Below are 9129 nucleotides of genomic sequence, written 5' to 3'. Positions count from 1 at the left end.
CGTAACGAACCGTTCCAACACCGTACCATGCGGTACCAGCAGTGGAAAAGCAAACCGGGCCAAGCAAGGCCGAGTAGAGCCGAGCCGGTACTTGCAGTGGAAAAGTGCCATAATTGGCTAATTTTATCTAATTGTGTCTGCTTAAGGGCAAATGCAATAACCAATAGCATCCAGTCAGTTTTCTAATGCTCTAATACAGTGTTTCTCAATGGGGATGCTGTTTGGGTTCCCCCAGGGTGCCATGAGCATGGGACCCAGTTTGCCCTGGATCAGTGTCGTGAGTTGCTAAGGTGCAGGCGTGCCAGCCAACAGCAATATAACAACCAATGATGCTCTAGGGCAGGTTGTGCAGCATCATTCTTTGCTATGGTGATGGTGGCTGGACTGCCCAGATCAAGGCAACTCATGACACTGATACAGGGCTGATGGCATGCAGAGACACCTCCGGCGTTAAGGAGATAACATTAGCCTTGCTCCGGCAGATCTTCTCCACCTCCCAGCCCCTGCTGCACTGCTGGAGGCGAAATGTAAGGCTCTGTTGCGAAAAGGGGACTGTGTGATTGGGGACTCTGTTATTGGAGGACTGTATGACTGGGGGGCTCTGTGATGAAGGGCTCTGTGATTGGGGAATTCTGAAGTAATGAGAAGACTTAGTGATGGGGGAATCTGCAGTGATGGGAAACTCTAAATTATAGGCAGGACTTTCACATATAGGATCAACTCTAATTCATAAGGGGTACATAGCTTCCAACTGTCCCTGATTTCAAGGGACTGTTCCTGATTTGGAACAAAGTCCCTCTGTCCCTCTTTTCTCCTCATTTGTCCCTCATTTTTGTCTTATCTATATTGTTGTATATAAAATGCACTTTTTATCTTCCAAAAAGTGTTTCCCAGTGCTAAACTTTTCATCCAATTTCTAAATTGCTGCATTTGTAAATTTCAAAAGCCAATAAAAAGAAATAGTAGTGATAAAAAAAAAATCACTTGTGGGTTTAACTAATTATTTTTTGTATAATTCTCCTTTAAGGGGGTGTGGTAGCGGGTGTGCCTTATGCCTACATACTTTTGCTAATAAGTGTCCCCCATTCTCATCTCAAAAAGTTGGGGGTACTCTGACGTACTGGGGGATCACTGACATGGTGAACGGGTGCTCTGATGTGAAGAGGGGGGTCTGATGTCATGGAGAAGGTGATGTTGTGATGTTACTTTCATCAAGGTGATTTTGTGTATCATCCCAGGCTCAGGTTTCTCATTGATAAGTAACATTTATGTTCTTTACATTTTAGACAAGGATGCCTCCAGATTCTGCAAGTTTTAAAGGGTGCCATGACCAGGGCCGTTGATAGGGGGAGACCACCAGCCCTCTTGTAGGGGGCCCGAGCACACAGGGGGGCCCACACAGAGAGGGGGATTAGTGATGGACAACAAATACAGAAATCTTCCTCCAGCACCTGAATCTGATCTGTCCCTCTCCCTGCTATCAGCTTTTATCTGTTGAGAAAGAGACAGTCCTCCCTCACTAATCCCCCTCCCTTGTGTGGCCCCCCTCCCAGCACTTATCTCTGCTCAGGAGTTTATTTGTAACTTTGTTTCTCTCTCTCTGTCTCTCTGGTCACTGAGCTCCAACTGCCCAGCCTGTATATTTTTCTCATCTCATCTTTTTTATTTAACATAGTTTTTTTTTAGATTTAGCAGGAATTATGCGAGTTATGTTATATTTGTGTCTGCTAATAGTGATTTTGTTGTAATTTTAGCTAAATATATCTTTAATATTTTCTTGGGGGGGCCCTGCCAGGTAGTCTGTATGGGGTCCCGCGATTTCTAACAGCAGCCCTGGCCATGACTGTAAAAAAGGGAAATTCTGCTAAACCGATTTAAATGGAACTTGGTGACAGTGGCCAAATTAAAAGCCCAATTTTTGATTACATTTTCACACCAGGTATACCGTATATTTCCTATGGGTAAAAGTCCTAAAGGATGGTAAAATAATACAGTAAGCTGTAAAATTATGATTAAGTAGAGAAAACACAAAGGTCACCAATGGTCTGGTCTCTGAAGTTTAAAATTAAATGATAAAAACAAAAGACTCCCTTTTACATGAAAACACTTCTAAAAATACACCTATTATTTCTGACTGGCTCCCCATGGGACTTTCAGGCTGCAACAAAATTGATTTTTTTTTTTATGTTTTCTTTTTATATAATTTTGCCCAAATGAGCACCTTATTCCCAGTTATTGCCTGTCCTGATTAGCTGCTTTGTGAGAGTTAAAATGAGCAAAAATAAAGTAACACCTCATAAGCTTAGGAGGAAGAGTAACACACAATTAGCTGCTCTCTGGGATAGTTTACTTGAATTTATTTCACTGGAATTAACAGGGCTTAAGGACGCTGAAATACCTAAATATGCAGTAAACCGGGCTATTAAGAAATAGGATACTTCATTAGGCTGAACCTATTCACTAAAGGGGTATGAAGAGCAATGCTGCCTAGCAAAGTGCAGGAAGGCATAACACCCAATCACATTTCACATTACTGAAGACACCACAATGCAGTATTAATTCTGATTGGTAATTATGAGTGTCTGAATTTATCATATTACTCAATAAAGTATGCCTGCACATGAATAAATAGCTATTTAGCATACAGATCATGATGTACACATATGAATGCAAATGTCAGATGACAGCACCGGAGGAACCTTGCCTTTTCTGATTACGAGGAAATACGCTTATGCTCTGTGAAGACTTGCACATCACCATTGATGTACATATTTACAAGCACACCATAGATCTTTAAATAATGGTCAGCCGTGTTTAATTATATGGATCACATCACAGCGGAAGAGTACGTTTTGAGGCCATCAAGGACTGTTGCTCACATGCTTCAATAAAACGATGTTTTAGCCGACTTCCATGGCACCAGCCTTTCTTCTTTTTTGCATGGATTACATGTAGGTTTACAGAGACTTCATAGGCTGAGTGCTGTGTTCTTGAGGCTCACCAGGCATTGCGCAGGAGGTAGTATCTCAGATGTACCTGTTCCATTAAGGACACCATGCCTGACGAAGGGGTACTGGGTGGCCCAGAAATGTTGCATTCTTCCTTTATGATGTGATCACTTTGAAAAAAAACTTTGTAACCTTTGTAGGCAGGTGGCCTTCTGTATGTTTAGTTAGTACTTGGTTGCCTAGGTCATGGGTTAATGTTTCTGCTGCCTTCCATGAGTGTCTTGGCTTTTCTGGGGTCCAACCTCCCTCCCATGAATTATAAAAGGGATGAGGTCCGGATCCTAAGGAGTCAGGGTCGTAAAGTGGAAGTAAACCCCCCTATTGTTTTCAGCCAAGGAAGCTGCCATCTTGGCCTCTGTTTAATCTTCAACTGCCATGATGCTGCACTTGTGATAACACCAGCCGTTTGATGGTTTGACAGTTTGGTTGAGAGTACAACCAATGTGACAGTTATATTTCTGGCAGGTGCTGGGAATTTAACTGTATTATTTTTATTTTTTTATATATATGATTGGTGGTTTTGTATTTCTGGTTCTGGAGCTGATTGGACAACCAATCCAGTCCTTCATAGAGACCATCTCCACTAGTTGCACAAGTTGCCTGGATGTACCAGTTTCTATGGCGGAGGGAGTGAAGTCCTAGCTTGTCTGTTATTTCCGCTGCGTTCATAGCGTTCGGCAGATCCTGTTTGTTAGCGAATACCAGCAATACGGCATCTCTGAGCTCGTCTTCCACCAACATCCTCATCAACTCCTCCCATGCTTCGCTCACTCGCTCCCGATCGTTGCTGTCCACCACGAAGATTAAGCCTTGTGTGTTCTGGAAGTAGTGAAGCCACAGAGGCCGGATCTTGTCTTGACCACCCACATCCCACACCGTGAAACTGATGTTATTCTACTGTCTCTACATTAAAACCTATTGTGGGGATGGTTGTGACGATTTCTCCTAGCTTCAGCTTGTATAGAATAGTGGTTTTACCTGCGGCATGCAACCCCACCATCAGAATATGCATCTCTTTCTTGCCAAAAAGGCAAACATATTCCCCATGTTGGAAATGTGACAGTGTCAGGAATGGCAAGGGAAAAGAAAAACAAAACCTGTCTCGGTCTATCCCGGCCGGTTCCCCCTGGCGCTGCTCTCCTCTGAGGCGTTGGTTGCTCCGGCACAAGATGGCGGCCAAGTCACTGAATTTAACTGTATTTTGAAACTGTTAAATCGATGGGTTTACTTCTGCTTTAAGAAAGGATAGGACATATGTAGAGGCTTGCTCATACCTATGGCCCACTCCAAGAGCGCCAATTTATCAGGACATCCAATGGACATGGACTTCTCCATGTGAGCATTGCCAATTATGGACCTAAAAGGATTTCATTTATGCAGGTAACCCGCGGCAGCCACAGTTAGGTGTAGTTAGGACAAGGGTGTTGTTACATGATGGTGAACCTTCAGTAAAGTAGTTTCAACTGCTTTGAGCCTGGTCTGAAGTTCCTGTGTTCAAGGGGTGCCTCTTTGGCTCTGGCGTATCCCCAAAGACCCTTGGTCTGTAACCGCACTATGGGGTTTGTGTAACACCACTAGAAAAGGTTAACTTGCAAGGTAAGGAAGAGGAGGTAGTTGCCATGGGTAACCAAAGAGTACGTAAGCTACAGCAACTAGTCATTTGGCGTGGTACCTGGTTAGGTGACCGGTCCTTTGGAAACAAAGGATCGGTCGGTCGGCGCCCCCCACTTTGTCCAATCAGAGAATGCTTTCCATTTATTCAGAAACATTGAATGTTCTTTAAATGGCACCCATGCCAACAGGCAACTTCCTGTGTTCACAATGCACCAGGCCACTGCTCAGCATGGGACCCAGAAACAAGTGGAGGTTACTTTAGTGGTGGTGCCTACTTCAGTGCGTTCCAGCTTCCTGGGGTATCAGCCAGCTATGGTATACATTGTCACATTGGTCCAAGCTGGACCAATATAACTATGTAAAAATATACCATGTCTGCAATTAATATTTAAATATTTCTCGTTGTAATAACAGCCTTGGATATCGTATTAGTAGTGACTTGCAGAGTTTAGGAACTAAGGTACTGTGGCTTGGAATTTACTAATTAAGCCTAAAAAATACAAAGTGTTTCTACATCAGATAAACAACTCTCCTGCTTTCAGCCAAGTCCTTTCTAAAATGGATGAAAGTTAACCTGTATAATAAAATGGCAAAATTGGCATTGCCTTTATGACAAAATGTGGCGCTTTCAAAGCATTGTAGCCATTGTCAATGAGTATACCGAATGATGATAATATTACTTAAATGGCATAGGTTTATAACAGACTGTGGAGTTGTTCAAAGCACCAAAATCATTTGTTATACATCACCATAATATGTAGCCCCCAACTTTCGGAAATTATAAAGGACACCTTTTTGTAGGCATAAGACACATCACTGCCACGGCCCTGGTTACTAGGAGCTAATATGCAGGGAATGCTTGACTAAACCACACAAGTAATTTTTTGATCTCTGTTTGTCCTTTATATTGACTTTAAAAAAAAAAAAATTACAGTAATATAGAGGTTTAACAACTAAGGCTGCACAAGGGACAGAGGGAATCGGTCTCAAAAGAGGGACAGACCATCCAAATGAGGGACAATTGGGACCTATAGCTAATGTCCTACCCGAAAAAAAGAAGAAGAAACAAAACAGTCAATAAAGGGTACCCAGCCATGAGATGACTGATGACCATTTGGTTTTAAGAGAAGAACTGGTTATCTGACATGGATATTGCTGAATGATCTCTGTTACATAGTTACATAGTTACATAGTTAGTGAGGTTGAAAAAAGACATCAGTCCATCCAGTTCAACCTATGAAATGTGTGTGTGTCTACTGTTAACCGCACATTGCATACCCCTGTATCTTGTGGTCTTTAAGGTGCCCATCTAATAGTTTTTTGAAACTATCAATGCTCCCTGCTGATACGACTGTTTGCGGAAGAGAATTCCACATCCTTACTGCTCTTACAGTGAAGAACCCCCTGAGTATTTTAAGGTTAAACCGCCTTTCCTCTAGTTTTAGTGAGTGGCCCTGTGTCTTATTGTATTTCCTTTCTCTGAATAGGTTTTTCCATATGCTAGGGTTGCCAGTACAATATTTGTACATTGATATCATATCCCCCCTCAATCGTCTCAGTGCTTGCAGTCTTTCCTCATAGTTGATGTCCTCCATTCCCCTAATTATTTTTGTTGCCCTTCTCTGGACTCTCTCCAGTTCCAGCACATCCTTCCTGAGGACCGGTGCCCAGAACTGGACAGCATACTCCAGATGTGGCCGGACCAGAGTCTTGTAGAGTGGGAGAATAATCTCTTTATTTCTGGAGTGAATCCCCTTTTTTATACATCCCAGTATTCTGTTTGCTTTGCTTGCAGCGGCTTGGCATTGCATGCCACTGCCAAGCCTGTTGTCTACCAGTACCCCCAGGTCCTTTTCCATCCTAGACTCACCCAGAGGCCCCCCCCCCCCCCCCTAGTGAGTAGCTTGCTTTCTGGTTTCTGGCACCCAGGTGCATTACTTTACATTTTTCAACATTAAACCTCATCTGCCATGTAGTTGCCCACCCCATAATTTTGTTCAGGTTCGCTTGTAAGGTTTCCACATCCTGCCCAGAAGATATTGGAATACTTAGTTTCGTATCATCCGCAAATACTGAGATTTTACTAGATATTCCCTCCTCTAGATCATTTATGAATAAATTAAACAGGATTGGCCCCGGGACAGAACCCTGGGGGACCCCGCTTTCCACACCCGCCCAATCTGAGTACTCCCCATTAATCACCACCCTTTGCAACCTCCCCTGTTGTTCCCTATAGATAAGACTGGAACGCAAGTGTGCAGCCTGGGCTGGTGCAATCATGTCTTATGCTTATGAAACCTTTACTATTATACTTCACATTTTAAGGAACATCAATTATTTCAGATTTTCTTGTACAAAGGCCTCTCCTTCTCAGATACTAGTGGTATTTGGCCAATAAATACATTTATCATATGAGGTGCTCGTTGCCTCCAACACAGTCTGTGTGCATGTTTGTGAAGTGTGGGAGGAAACCGGAGTACCCGAAACCCACGCAAGCACAGGGAGAACATGCAAACTCCATGCAGGTAGTGTCACAGTTTGAATTGAAATCCGTGACCCTACCGCTGCCTGGCAAAATTGCTAACCACTAAGCCACTGTGCTGCCCTTACACTGATAAATGATAATCTTAATGTACATATCAGGGACTGCTAAACCTGTTGTTGGGTACAAACCCACTAGATCAAGATTATAATCTCAAATTTATCATGCTCAACCCACATCTTCTTCAGAGTTACAATAAACAGAACATACAATCTAAAAGACAATGGTCACCATGAAAAGTCAGAGTCTCCTGAAAGAAGTTCAAAAATGAGCGCGCATGAAGAGAACAGGGAAAAAAAGATACATATAGAGATGTTCTTTTCCACCACCCATTGCACTACAAGAGCATTCATCAAATTAATTACCAGCAGAGGACTAACGCCTCGGCTTGGGAGACAGTAAATGAGGGACTGGGGCAGCCTGACAGGACCTGACGCAGTCTGAGCTGTTTGCTTGTGTAATTAATTGGAATCTCGCCAGCTTGACAAATTGGGATGATGAATCTATCTGGGGTGAAGAGATAGGGGGAAAAATGCATAATCAGTCAAAGATTTAGTCCAGACAGTTTTCTACCTGACTCCACGAGACAGCAAATCCATTAAGGCAGGGAAGCATCACTTACATAAAGACAGTCTAGTGTCCTTTCCGCGTTCATTTAACTCTCCCTTTTCACACCTGAAACCCAGACAAAGGTGTGAGATTTGTAATTGCTAAATATTCCTTATTTAAATTAGAAATGTAATTCAAACTTTAAGACTGGATATTTGCAAGGCACAAATGATGCTCTCTGTAGGATATGATACCATTGCACATTTTTGCTAATAAAGGCATCTGTACCCAACAGACATACTCTCTGAGCGAATCAGATTCCAGTTAAATGTTTTTAGTTTTAATTTCGAAATGTAGAGAATCTAAATTCCTGCTACAGGAAACAAAGACACCATTCTTTGCACCATATAATATGGATAAGTTTATAGTCCATACATTTGGTATTGCTCTAAATATGCAATGCAACATCATCAAATGGCGAGAATAGAACATTTATTTTAATGCACAACAAATATTGATCATATCTTTATAAATTATATTCTATTGACTGAATGCATCATATCTTTATAGGAGTTATTCCATGGAATGGCTGTATTATATCTTTATTAACAGTCATCTATGGATTGATTGGATCATATCTTTATTAAAGATTTATCTATGGATTGATTGTATTATATCTTTATTAATGGTCATCTATGGCTTGATTGTATCATATCTTTATTAACGGCTATCTATGGATTGATTTTATCATTTTTCTTTACATGATCGTCTATGTGTAGAACCCCTCTGACACCCCAAAGGCAAGAATGCATTTCTAGAGGCAGGGGTGGGCTAGAATTTCAACCCAGTTCTGATTTCATTGGCAAGGATGGGGGGACCTAAAAAGGATACTGGGCACCAGTCACTTTTGTCTTTTTAAAGTTTTATTGCAGAATGGTAAAGGGGGTTAGGGGTCTCAGATACCATAGCAGATCACTTACGGACTCTCCAGATCCAGATCAATGTCCAGCTTCACAGTGTCAGAACTTTAACCTGTTGCTGACCACCCGTCGAAGTTTTACTGTGGCAAGGTGGCTCGGCTGCGCGAATCAACTTATTCGTACTTCGATCATGCGTGGGGGTAGGAGATGAGCGTGCCCGCCAACCTTCCGATCGGATTTGCTACACCCATTAGGTTCAGGCCAATGATTTATGGCCTGGACCTGCTGATCAATTCTGATCAGTTCTGGCGAATCACAGAACGTCCTGTGCCTGTGTAATGGATCAGGGAAAGGCTGGATAAAATTAACACAAATAAATCACCAAGCCCAGATGGCGTACATCCGAGAGTACTAAAAAGAACTTAGTAAGACTAAATCTAGACCACTGTTCCTGATCTTTGCTGACAGTATTATGACAGGAAATGTACCAGGGGAT

General features: G+C 42.3%; 1 pseudogene across 1 annotated transcript; it reads right to left on the bottom strand.

Moving 5' to 3' along the window:
• Positions 1 to 3458: 3458 nt before the first annotated feature.
• LOC309552495 (ADP-ribosylation factor 1-like) lies at positions 3459 to 4178 on the bottom strand (annotated as a pseudogene). The gene has a single exon. The product of its transcript is annotated as an ADP-ribosylation factor 1-like (transcript).
• Positions 4179 to 9129: the final 4951 nt, after the last annotated feature.

This window comes from Pelophylax lessonae (genome assembly GCF_965119305.1).
Source record: "Pelophylax lessonae genome assembly, chromosome: 4".
Lineage (NCBI taxonomy): Eukaryota > Metazoa > Chordata > Amphibia > Anura > Ranidae > Pelophylax > Pelophylax lessonae.
Note: the sequence above shows the minus strand (reverse complement) of the source record. Positions and strands in the feature narration are given on the sequence as shown.